The sequence below is a fragment of the Mobula birostris genome, chromosome 19 (assembly GCF_030028105.1).
Source record: "Mobula birostris isolate sMobBir1 chromosome 19, sMobBir1.hap1, whole genome shotgun sequence".
In the NCBI taxonomy this organism is placed as follows: domain Eukaryota; kingdom Metazoa; phylum Chordata; class Chondrichthyes; order Myliobatiformes; family Myliobatidae; genus Mobula; species Mobula birostris.
The window spans coordinates 51,976,631-51,990,575 of NC_092388.1; the positions used below are offsets into that span (position 1 = coordinate 51,976,631).

At 41.1% G+C, this 13,945-nt stretch overlaps 1 protein-coding gene across 6 annotated transcripts in view; it reads left to right on the plus strand.

The window, feature by feature from the left end:
* kif13a (kinesin family member 13A) overlaps positions 1-13,945 on the plus strand; it is a 263,604-nt gene that overhangs the window by 95,815 nt on the left and 153,844 nt on the right. The gene's annotated exons all lie outside the window — the stretch shown is intronic.

A 13,945-nucleotide genomic window follows, 5' to 3' on the forward strand; every position in this document is an offset into this window, starting at 1 on the left:
GAAGAAGGGAAGGACAGATGTTTGGGGCTCATGACATGTCACATTTCTGGGAGTCTTTTTAACTCATTGATAACTTATTTAATATTGTGTCTTGAAGGGTGCACCTACTTGGGAAACTGGAGTGGCAGGAAACATTGTTGAATGAATGACCGTGTACTCACATTGGCAGGTTTCCATGTAATCTTGCAGCTACATACTTTCTCTGTACATGAATGATGAGAAGCCAAACTAAGTATCCACGTTTGCTAACAACACAATGATAGCCAGCATTGTAAGCAATGAGGACAGCAGCACAGAGTTGGAAAGGAGCACACAATAGACTGAGTGAATGGGTAAAAGTGGTGGAGAATTTTATTGTAAGTCAAGGCCCTTTGAATCCTTGTTGATCAGCTCAAGCAGTGGACGTCGAAAGAGGCACACAGGTCCATGTACACAGATCACAAAAACATTAGAATGTACAAATGTTGGGGGATAAAGAATTTGTGTTTGTAGAGCCAGTTCTTACAGAGCTGAAGAATTAAAATTGATGCAGAAGGTGGAACTACTGAAGATAGCGCTTAATGCTAGGTTAATTAGTCGATGTAAATCTAAGATTAATAGATTTTTTTTCCACTGGAGTTAAGGAATGTGAAGAATGGAATTATTACAGATCCAACTTGATCTTAATGTTGAGGAGGCTGATCCAGTTCCCAAAGTCATCATCCTTAAATGGGAATCTGTTTTACTCTGCAGTTGCTTGAGCTGCTGAGTATTTTCTTTTATTAAATTTTTCAATCATCCATAGAATTTTGCTTTGTCAATTAGATGACATTGCGTATCTGAAGCTACTAATTTGCAGTTATTTTTCTCCTCCTTGAACTTGGGATCTAGCGATGAAGGATTGTCTTCTGTATCTTTTTGATTTCGAGACATAGAAAGCCATCATTCTCTTAAAAGCCAAGCGGTAACGAGGCTGAGGTAGAGAAAGATAGGAAACCAGCGGTGCAGGGAAAAGGCAGCTTCTTGATGTATGGGATGTTGAGGCCTGCCTTCCTATAATAGTGGCATGGGGAAAAGAATAACATGGAATCAAGAGACCAGTTTAGAGTTATGCAGAGATGAAAATGGTGGACAATCAGGCAAAGACCAACTTGATATGTTATGTCAGGTTCCGACATACAATGTGTGCAAAGTTGAGGCCAGTCTTCCAGCACTAAATGATCTCTTCCTGTCCATCAAAGCAATTTCTTGGGAGAGCCTTAAGCTTTTCCAACCTCTTTGTAACCAGCCTTGGACCATTATGTTAACCAACTGTGCAGATAGTCACACATATCATGCACAGAGTTTACACAAGTGGTCAAGCAAAACAGGAGAAGTTAGTTTTGTTCAATGGGATTTTTCGGTTTCTGTTAATTGCTATCTCAGAAGTGGTTATACATGTGTGATCAAAGAACCATGAAATGAGAACATGGTGAAGTATTACTGTATATATGATTACGGTGTTTGTAACCTTTCAATCCACATTTGTGGCTACTAAAGTCCAAACCCTAATACAAAGTTGAGTGTTCAGAGATAACATTTATAAAGCCATTATCAAAATTAAATTGTGTGTAAATTAGCTCACTTAATGCAAAAGTATAAAGAAGCTGTAAAGGGGAGAGAATATTTATTTCAGACCAAGAGTTATGTGATGTTAATTCACATTTGTCAGTCACTTGTGTGCCAACATAGAAATTAACAGGCTTATGATTTATGTAAATTTGAAATTATTTATATAAATAATGAGTTACATTATTTGCTAATTTAAAAATTACATCTTGCCTTTCTAAAAGTCAAAGTAAAGATGTAATGCAATTTTCATCTCTAGCTTCTGGGATGATGTCTCAGTCATGTGAGTTGGTCTCACTTTGGTTGTGAAACCAAATCACACCAAAATGGGCAGGAATGTACAGTGCAGTGTGACTAGCCTTCCTACATTTAAAATCCATGGTACAAATTGTCTTATAACCCTGCTTATGGAATGTCAGCGAGTCAGATTTGCTGCATTTATCTGGCATTTACTCTTGCAAATACTCATTTGCATATGGCAGGTTTATAGATGGAATTCCCATACTAATCTTCTACGTTCTAAGGAATAAGTTCCTAACCTATTCAATCTTTCCTTATCATTGATGTCCTCCAGACCTTCAACGTCCTTGTAAATTTTCTCTGTACTCTTTCAACCTTATTTACATCTTTCCTGTAAGTAGGTGACCAAAACTGCACAGAATACTCCAAATTAGGCCTCACCAATGTCTTATACAACTTCAACATAACATCCCAACTGTCCTCAGTACTTTGATCTATGAAGGCCCATGTGCCATAAGTTTTCATTACCTCCCTATGCCACTTTCAATGAATTATGGACCTGTATTCCCAGATAGATACCTTTGTTTTGCCACACTCCTCCGTGCCTTACCGTTCACTATGTAAGACTTACCCTGGTTGGTCCTACAGAAGTGTAACACCTCACACTTTCCTGCATTAAATTCCATCTGCCATTCTTCAGCCCACTTTTTCCAGCTTGTTCAGATCCCACTGCAAGCTATGATAATCTTCCGCACATCCAGTACACCCCAATCCTGGTGTCATCCACAAACTTACTGATCCAGTTAACCACATTACCATCCAGATCATTGATATAGAAGGCAAACAACAAGGGACCCAACACCGATTCTTGCAGGACCCCAGTAGTCAAAGGCCTCCAGTGAGAGAAAAACTATCTACTTCCACTCTCTGGTTTCTCTCACAAAGCTAATATTTAATCTAATTTACTACCTTATCCAGTGTTGGGGCCGCTTCTTTTTACATTGTACATCAACGATTTAGATTATGGAATAGATGGATTTGTGGCTAAGTTTGCTGACGATACGAAGATAGGTGGAAGGGCCGGTAGTGCTGAGGAAACGGAGAGTCTGCAGAGAGAGTTGGATAGATCGGAAGAATGGGCAGAGAAGTGGCAAATGAAGTACATTGTTGGAAAGTGTATGGTTATGCACTTTGGCAGAAAAAATAAATGGGCAGACTATTATTTAAATGGGGAAAGAATTCAAAGTTCTGAGATGCAACGGGACTTGGGAGTCCTCGTACAGGATACCCTTAAAGTTAACCTCCAGGTTGAGTCAGTAGTGAAGAAGGTGAATGCAATGTTGGCATTCATTTCTAGAGGAATAGAGTATAGGAGCAGGGATGTGATGTTGAGGCTCTATAAGGCGCTGGTGAGACCTCACTTGGAGTACTGTGGGCAGTTTTGGTCTCCTTATTTAAGAAAGGATGTGCTGACGTTGGAGAGGGTACAGAGAAGATTCACTAGAATGATTCCGGGAATGAGAGGGTTAACATATGAGGAACGTTTGTCCGCTCTTGGACTGTATTCCTTGGAGTTTAGAAGAATGAAGGGAGACCTCATAGAAACATTTCGAATGTTAAAAGGCATGGACAGAGTGGATGTGGCAAAGTTGTTTCCCATGATGGGGGAGTCTAGTACGAGAGGGCATGACTTATGGATTGAAGGGCGCCCATTCAGAACAGAAATGCGAAGAAATTTTTTTAGTCAGAGGGTGGTGAATCCATGGAATTTGTTGCCACGGGCAGCAGTGGAGGCCAAGTCATTGGGTGTATTTAAGGCAGAGATTGATAGGTATCTGAGTAGCCAGGGCATCAAAGGTTATGGTGAGAAGGCAGGGGAGTGGGACTAAATAGGAGAAAATGGATCAGCTCATGATAAAATGGCGGAGCAGACTCGATGGGCCGAATGGCCTACTTCTGCTCCTTTGTCTTATGGTCTTATCCTGAATGCCGAGTGACTGAATCCTTCTTGACCAACATCCCATGTGGGACCTTGTCAAATGCCTTGCTGAAGTCCATGTGGACAACATCCACTGCCTTGTCTTCATCAACTTTTCTGGTAACTTCCTTGAAAAACTCAACAAGACAAGTTAGGCATGACCTACCCCGCATGAACCCATGCTGACTATCCCTAATCAGTCCTTGTCTATCCAAATACATATATCCGTTCCCTTAGAATACCTTTAAATAACTTTCCCACTAATGATATCAGGCTCACCAGCCTATAATTTCCTGGTTTATTTTCAGAGCCTTTCTTAAACAGCGGAACAACATTAGTTTATTGCTCCTTTTTCCAGCCTCTACTATCTCTTCTACCTCCAGAGTTACATGGCGCCAATTTGTAACTTTGTTCCAAGATAAAATGTGTTCACTCCAATCTGAGATTGAGAAATTACCTATGGTTATGGTAAGTGGCTGTTATTGCACAGAGCAAATGAATGTTCAGTTTTGATACAGTCATATAACATGGAAACAGACACTTTGCCCCCAAGAGTCCATACCAACCATCAAACAAACGCTATTTATTCTCCCCACATTTCTATCAACTCCTCCCTGAATCTAACACTTAGCTACACATTACGGGCAATTTGCCATGGCCTTAGGATGTTGGAGGATACATGGAGCACCAGGAGGTAACCCCACTGGTCATAAAGAGAACATGCATGCTTCATTAGATGTAGACCACAGTGGTCAAGAGATGTGAGATTGCAGCTCTATTAGCTGCACCACTGTGCAGGCCCTTCTATTCCCAGTTATTCCAATTCCTGTGCATTTCTTGAGGTTGATCTGAATGGCTCAATTTCTGTTGTTTATGCAATGGATGCAGGCTGTTGTAAAGGCAACATTCTGGTTTGATGTCTATGCCTAATGCAGGCTGCCAGCAAACAAATGTAGTATTAAGGCCAAATAGTTAATTTTACATGTTATGATTAATTATAGATTTTGGTCTTCGAGTCTTATTGGGTGTTGTTAACGTTACAACGTTAAGATGTAATGGTCAATGTTCATTGGTTAAAAAGCAGGCTACTATTATTGGGTAGTAGAGACATCTTGGTCTTTTTGCAGGTTTTGATTTAAACAGGCTGCTTTTGAAAGTCACTATATGACACTTAGTTACATTTATTGCTACACTGCTGGGGTCTTTGGAAGAAGGAATAAAAGTATAGACGATTTTCTAAATGGAGAGAGCATTCAAAAATCTGAGGTGTACAGAGACTTTGGAGTCCTTGTGCAGGATTCCCTAAAGATTAATTTGCGTGTTGAGTCGTTGGTGAGGAAGGCAAATACAGTGTTGGCATCCATTTTGAGAGAACTAGAATATAAAATCAAGGATGTAACGTTGAGTCTTTATAAGGCACTGGTGAGGACTCATTTGGAGTACTGTGAGCAGTTATGTGCCCCTTATTTAAGAAAAATGTGCTGACTTTGGAGAGGGTTCAGAGGAAGTTCAAGAGAATGATTCCAGGAATGAAAGACTGATTGTATGAGGAACGATTGATGGCTCTGGGCCTTTACTTGCTGGGATTTAGAAGAATGAGGGGAGATCTCATTCAAACCTATTGAATGTTGAAAGGCCTAGATAGAATGGATGTCGAGGGAATGTTTCCTGTGGTGAGGGAGTCTAGGACCAGAGGGCAGAACCTCAGAATAGAGGGTCTTCCATTTAGAATGGAGATGTTGAGGAATTTCTGTAGCCAGAGGGTGGTGAATCTGTGGAATTTGTTGCCACATGCAGCTGCGGAGGCCAAATCATTGTGTGTATTTAAGGCGGAGGTTGATAGGTTCTTGGTTAGCCAGGGTGTGAACGGTTATGGGGAGAAGGCAGGAAAATGGGGTTGAGAGTGAAATGGATTGGTCGTGATGAAATAGACTCGATGGGCCAAATTCTGCTTCCGTGTCTTCTGGTCTTGACCATCAATATTTTGAGTGCTGGATTTCAGTATTGGTGCTATTACAAATGGTCATGCATCGATCAAGGGCGTGAGACCTTGGGTCTTGGATGGCAGTCAACCTATTTTGTTACACTTTGTGGAATATTGCCACTCATTTTCAGTAACTGGATTGTAATTGCAATGAGATCACTGGTCTCTGATGGGTTTTGCACCTTCTCCTGTAACTCGTTGGCAATCTCTTGGACGCACGTTGAATTCTGCTTCAGCGATGTACTGCAAAGTGGATCTGGCCTGCCATCACAAGTGCAACACATCCAACAAATGAGATTTCAGATGTTTGATTTTGCGTTGTGGTTGATACTGGTGTTTTACTGTGCACCCCCAAACCAAGGAATCATTTCTAGTTATTTCCTCAATGCCCCTTCAATTTTGGAAAGTAACCAATTGGCATGCTTGAAAAATATGCAAAGAATTAGGGTAGATTTTACTTTTTATCACAATAACTGATTGTGATCTTGAACACTTGTGATCAGCATTATTGGGAGAGCTCCCATTCCCATAAATACTCGGGTTCCTTTGTTGTAATCTTTTTTTTCTTCAGTGTTAGAATGATGTCACAGAATATTTCTGCTTTGTGCCAATTACTTATGGAAAAGATGACTTTCCATTGCAAGTGCTATATTTATTTCAATCTGATGCATTTTAAATATAACTGAACATTTAATTAAAAAAAAACATGAATCCCGATTGTTGCGATCCTTTAAGGAATTTTTTCTGTCCTGTGTTGCCTTTTGAGGATGCCAGATTTTGCCGTCTTGGCTCTAGCTCAGGAATTATAGATGAAGCAATGCTTTCACTGCATTTTCCTTGCATAATTTACTGAAGTTATGTGAGGTGTTTGGAAGAAGTAGTTGAAATATATGATGGCTCTTACAGAGATTGGAGTACAGTTTAGAATGTGTTTAGAGGCTGGGTCTTCTCAACATTTTTTTTGTTGACACTGCTCAGCTTCCACTTAAAAAGAAACGTGCTGCGATTGTTAATGAGGGATTTGCTGAGCTGATGTGTTTCTTCCTGAGCGGAACGGCAGATCATTTAGAAAATGTAACCACTGGATGATGCAGATTGACTTGCACTTGGTGAAATCAATCTATTCAGCAGTGGAAATGGTGCAGCAGAGCACTAATTAGATGTTTATGCCATTCAAACAAAGCTCTGACTGGCCTGTAAGGGAATGTGATAGATTGGGGCAAGAGGGGGTGGGGTGGTAAGGAGAGAACAGAGTGCTAAACAACTTTGTTTCTGCGAGATTACCATGACAACAAAGAACTCTGGTATTTAGCTAAATCACATGAAATTTTTTTTAGGATAATAAATTAATCTGTATGTTTAAAGTTGGTCATTGCTAATTTGGTTGTGTATTGCTGCTTTCCCGTCATGAATTACTCTGTTGAAAATCATGAGGAAAGAAGTTTCAAGGGAACACATGACATTACATTAATGGTACTCTATTACTTTTCCAGTTTTTTAAGAGTATGACATAATGTGTACAGAAACCCAGCAATATTTAAGGTTTCCATTATTTAAAAAAAATACAATTACAAAAATAATTGATTTTTCAAAAATATATTTATTATACAAAATGAGGAAAGATTCGGTGGGCTAATCTTCTGTCCACTGCAGTTTGGAAGATTGAAAGGGGATTTGATTAAAACATATAACATCCTGATGTTATATAGGTTGAGATAATGTTTGATCCTCTGGCACAGAGTCTGGCCCTGTGGCTCAGAAGGGTAGGGAAATGAAGAGGATGACAACAGTGATAGGGGACTATAGTTAAGGGTCAGACAGGCAATTCTGTGGACGCAGGAAAGAAACACGGATGGTAGTTTGCCTCCCAGGTGCCAGGGTCTGGGATGTTTCAGATCGCGTCCACAATATCCTGCAGTGGGAGAGACAACAGCCAGAAGTCGTGGTACATGTTGGTACTGATGACATAGGTAGGAAAAGGGAAGGGGTCCGGAAAACAGACTACAGGGATTTAGGAAGGAAGTTGAAAAGCAGGACTGCAAAGGTAGTAATCTCGAGATTACTGCCTGTGCCACTCGACAGTGAGTGTAGGAATAGAATGAAGTGGAGGATAAATGCGTGGCTGAGGGATTGGAGCAGGGGGCAGGGATTCAGATTTCTGGATCATTGGGACCTCTTTTGGGGCAGGGGTGACCTGTACAAAAAGGATGGGTTGCACTTGAATCTCAGGGGGACCATTATCCTGGCAGGGAGGTTTGCTAAGGCTACTGGGAAGAGAATTTTTAGGGAGTGGGAACCGAACTGAAGAGACTGGGGAAGAGGCAGTTGGCTCACAAATAGAGAAAGCTTGCAGACAGTGTGTAAGGGAGGATAGGCGGGTGATAGAGAAGGGACACGCTCAGACCGATGGTTTGAGATGTATCTATTTTAACGCAAGGAGTATTGTGAACAAAGCAGATGAGCTTAGAGCGTGGATCAGTACTTGGAGCTATGATGTGGTGGCCATAACAGAGACTTGGATGGCTCAGGGACAGGAATGGTTACTTCAAGTGCCGAGTTTTAGGTCTTTCAGAAAGGACAGGGGGGAAAGCAAAAGAGGTGGAGGTGTGGCACTGTTGATCAGAGATAGTGTCACGGCTGCAGAAAAGGTGGACGCCATGGAGGGATTGTCTACAGAGTCTCTGTCGGTGGAAGTTAGGAACAGGAAGGGGTCAATAACTTTACTGGGTGTTTTTTATAGGCCGCCCAATAGTAACAGAGACATCGAGGAGCAGATAGGGAAACAGATCCTGGAAGGGTGTTATAATAACAGAGTTCCCGTGGTGGGAGATTTTAATTTCCCAAATATCGATTGGCATCTCCCTAGAGCAAGGGGTTTAGATGGGGTGGAGTTTGTTCGGTGTGTTCAGGAAGGTTTCTTTGACACAATATGTAGATAAGCCTACAAGAGAAGAGACTGTACTTGATCTGGTATTGGGAAATGAACCTGGTCAGGTGTCAGATCTCAAAGTGGGAGAGCATTTTGGAAATAATGATCATAATTCTATCTCCTTTACAATAGCATTGGAGAGAGATAGGAACAGACAAGTTAGAAAAGCATTTAATTGGAGTAAGGGGAATTATGAGGCTATCAGGCAGGAAATTGGAAGCGTAAATCGGGAACAGATGTTTTCAGGGAATTATACAGAAGAAATGTGACAAATGTTCAGGAGATATTTGTGTGGAGTTCTGCATAGGTACGTTCCAATGAGACAGGGAAGTTATGGTAGGATACAGGAACCGTGGTGTACAAAGGCTGTAATAAATCTAGTCAAGAAAAAAAGAAAAGCTTACAAAAGGTTCAGAGAGCTAGTTAATTTTAGAGATCTAGAAGATTATAAGGCTAACAGGAAGGAGCTTAAGAAGGAAATTAGGAGAGCCAGAAGGGGCCATGAGAAGGCCTTAGCAGGCAGCATTAAGGAAAACCCCAAGGCATTCTGCAAGTACGTGAAGAGCAAGAGGATAAGACATGAGAGAATAGGACCTACGAAGTGTGACAGTGGGAAAGTATGTATGGAACCGGAGGAAATAGCGGAGGTACTTAATGAATACTTCAGTATTCACTCTGGAAAAGGATCTTGGTGATTGTAGTGATGACTTGCAGCAGACTGAAAAGCTTGAGCATGTAGATATTAAGAAAGAGGATGTGCTGGAGCTTCTGGAAAACATCAAGTTGGATAAATTGCTGGGACCGGATGATATGTACCCTAGGCTACTGTGGGAGGCGAGGGAGGCGACTGCTGAGCCTCTGGCAATAATCTTTGCATCACCAATGGGGATGGGAGAGGTTCTGGAGGATTGGGGGGTTGCGGATGCTGTTCCTTTATTCAAGAAAGGGAGTAGAGATAGCCCAGGAAATTATAGACCAATGAGTCTTACTTCAGTGGTTGGTAAGTTGATGGAGAAGATCCTGAGAGGCAAGATTTACATTTGTATAAACATTCGGAGAGATATAATATGATTAGGAATAGTCAGCATGGCTTTGTCAAGGGCAGGTCGTGCCTTACGAGCCTGATTGGATTTTTTGAGGATGTGACTAAACACATTGAGGAAGGAAGAGCAGTAGATGTAGTGTATATGGATTTCAGCAAGGCATTTGATAAAGTACTCCATACAAGGCTTATTGAGAAAGTAAGGAGGCATGGGATCCAAGGGGACATTGCTTTGTGGATCCAGAATTGGCTTAGCCACAGAAGGCAAAGAGTGGTTGTAGATGAGTCATATTCTGCAAGGAAGTTGGTCACCAGTGGTGTGCCTCAGGGACCTGTTCTGGGACCCTTACTCTTCGTGATTTTTATAAGTGACCTGGATGAGAAAGTGGAGGGATGGGTTGGTAAGTTTGCTGATGATGCAAAGGTTGGGGGTGTTGTGAATAGTGTGGAGGGCTGTCAAAGGTTACAGCGGGACATTGAGAGGATGCAAAACTGGGCTGAGAAGTGGCAGATGGAGTTCAACCCAGATAAGGGTGAAGTGGTTCATTTTGGTTGGTTAAATATGGTGGCAGAATAGAGTATTAATGGTAAGACTCTTGGCAGTGTAGAGGATCAGAGGGATCTTGAGGTCCAAGTCCATAGGACGCCAAAGCTGCTGCACAGGTTGACTGTCTGGTTAAGAAGGCATATGGTGCATTGGCCTTCATCAATCATGGGATTGAGTTTAAGAGCCGAGAGGTAATGTTGCACCTATATTGGACCCTGGTCAGACCCCACTTGGAGTACTGTGCTCAGTTCTGGTCGCCTCACTACAGGAAGGATGTGGAAACCATAGAAAGGGTGCAGAGGAGATTTATAAGGATGTTGCCTGGATTGGGGAGCATGCCTTATGAAAACAGGTTGAGTGAACTTGGCTTTTTCTCCTTGGAGCAACGGAGGATGAAAGGTGACCTGACAGAGGTGTATAAGATGATAAGAGGCATTGATTGTGTGGATAGTCAGAGGCTTTTTCCCAGGGCTGAAATCATTGCTACAAGGGCACAGGGGTTTAAGGTGCTGGGGAGTAGGTATAGAGGAGATGTCAGGGGTAAGTTTTTACGCAGAGAGTAGTGAGTACGTGGAATGGGCTGCCGGCAACGGTGGTAGAGGCAGATACGATAGGGTCTTTTAAGAGACTTTTGGATAGGTACATGGAGCTTAGAAAAATAGAGGGCTATGGATAAGCCTAGTCATTTCTAAGGTAGGGACATGTTCGGCACAAATTTGTAGGCCAAAGAGCCTGTATTGTGCTGTAGGTTTTCTATGTTTCTATATGGGGAAAGTGAAAAATAGGATTCATTGTACAAAAGTTAGGAGTTTGCGATTTTAAGGCTACACCCTTCCGAGGAGTCAGTCTTTTGAACTTTATTCCTGGGGGGTGGGGGTGCATGGTGATGGAGCGAAAGGTGATGGAGGTGGGGATTTTGATGGGAATGCAGAGCTGAGATTGATTGTGGCCGTGATCTTTGTAAATGATGGAGTGGGTTTGAGGGGATCACATGGCCAGATTTTAAAGTGACTTTGGATTTGGAAGCATGGGAGTTAAATTATTCTGGTTACACTGAGTTACCACTGATGCTGCATTTGCTGCTGAACCACTCTCATCTCAGTGGTTAATACTGAAGCAAAAGTCACCTCTCTAACTCGTTTCATCCTGAAAACCCTGAAAGTATCAGATTTGGCTATGTATTTTTAAGGGGATTGATACTCCCCTAACCATTCTCATATCTCCCTTAACCCTGAAGTACCAGAAGCCTCACCAGCTAATTGTGCTGATATTACTTGCCACTGATCAAACTGGTGGTTGTCAAAGTTTTGCTACACCCAGACTACTGAGCTGTGAATAGAATAGGATTCCAATAAGTATTCTTCCTGCTGGCCGAGTGATGGAGGGAAGGTCATTGGATAAATGGCATTGTGGTTAACACAGTCCCTGTGGATGGAAGGTCCTGGTTTGCGTTCTATAACTTGACACTGAATTTTGAGGCTTCCTTTAGGGCCTTGCCGTATATATATTGTTCTGTTGAGGAAAGAATGTTTGGAAGGCAGCCTTGCACAGGGATGTCAGGTACAGTATATTGTCAGTCATTCAGCATCTATGGGGAATAGGGTTTGCCAGTAGTAGGAATATGCTCACTGCAGGAGAAATGCTCAAAAATACTGTGCATGACACACAGTGCTTTATGCTTAAACAATTAAGTAAGTTACCCATTATATGTTATCTCAATACTCTTCAAAATAATACTGTGTTTTACAGTGCAGTTCTATATTTAAGGCTAAACAGCAAAAATATGTAATACAAGAAAAATAAGTTGAGTTACTGTACTCACCATCAAATGAAGTGCTACACCTTCAAAAGGGTTGATTCTGTTTATCAGCCTATTGTGCATCAGGTAAATGAACTAAAAATGTCTTTACTCAGTTATTTTGCCTAACACCAAATAAAATTCACTATTTTAGCTTAATTCCATTAAGTACAATCTGATGTAGGCTAGGTTACAAATTTTAATACTTAATCACTTGACCCTAAAAACCCAAAAGGCATTGCAAATTATTCCCCATGTTCTGGACAGTCTGAAAGTATTTCATCAAATTCAACAACAGGTTTTTCAGTCAAAGTTGAAGGTCAAAGAGGTTTAGGCTTCTTGTCTTCTTGACTATTATATTGGCTGGCATGCCTTTCTTCTCTCATGCATAAAATCTAAATGAAGAAAGGTAACTGGATTACAGTTTGAGCAGAAAAGCAATTTTGGTGGTCAACATTTCAAGGCATTTTTGATCCAATTTCAATTTCTTTCAAGTAATTATCCATGAACCATTTTCCTCCAGCTCCACTACCATTATCACTTTCTTCTTGAACAATAGGATTGTCATAATTCATAGCATTCTCTATCTTTTCATCAGTATTTAACCTTACTTGTAACAGGAACATGCTTGCCAATTTCCATCCACTCACCTAGTTCATCTCTCAGACTTTTTCCCCTATTGGATATTTGGCACCCAGTCTGCTAATTCCTTTTTGTTTCCCATTATACTCACTTGCCATCTGCTTGCCTTTACACACACAAAATATTTCAACGACTTCATCAGATGACATCTTAAATTACAACAAGAGGCTATGATATTCTCCAACTTTTTTGTAGTAATTCAATGTCAATCTGTTTCCATTCGCAAGCCACATTAAAATTGTGTCTTGGATAGAAAATTTTGACTGGAAATCTTGAATTTTCCCTTTGTAGTTCATGAAGCATCTCATAGAATTACAATGGTGCAACACTTCTACAATTTTCAAAAAGCTTGATCCATAGGATGGAATTAAATTTCTCCATTGGTAGGGAGGAAATAATTCAAAAATAGTTTAATTCGCAAGAAGATGAGCAGAGTTGTAACCCAAGAATAGCACAAAGATATAATGAGATCACAATATAAACATTTCTGCATGCATCCATCCAGGCTTTCAGTATTTAATTTATGTTATTGAAAAAAGTAAGCTATCTATATACTTAGGATATTTTCCCAGCTGCTTAGGAATACTGGGTGCATAAATATCAGATAAACAATGTTTAAATCTAAGTTGGTGCCCAAAATGCATCAAGGTGGGCAGCAAATTAGTTAAATAGACAATTGGTGATGCTTAGAAGTCAAGTCAAGAGAAGTCACTTTTTATTGTCATTTCAACCATAACTGCTGGTACAGTACATAGTAAAAATGAGACAACGTTTTCCAGGACCATGGTGCTACATGAAACAATACAAAAACTACACTGAACTACGTAATAAAAAACACAAAAACTGCACTAGACTACAGACCTATCCAGAACTGCATAAAGTGCACAAAACAATGCAGGCATTACAATAAATAATAAACAAGACAATAGGCACAGTAGAGGGTACAGTAGGTTGGTGTCAGCCCAGGCTCTGGGTATTGAGGAGTGTGATGGCTTGGGGGAAGAAACTGTTACATAGTCTGGTCGTGAGAGCCGGAATGCTTCGGTGCCTTTTTCCAGATGGCAGGAGGGAGAAGAGTTCGTATGAGGGATGCGTGGGGTCCTTTGCTTTGTGGATGCAGCGTGTGGTGTGAATGTCTGTGATGGCAGGAAGAGAGACCCCGATGATTTTCTCAGCTGACCTCACTATCCGCTGCAGG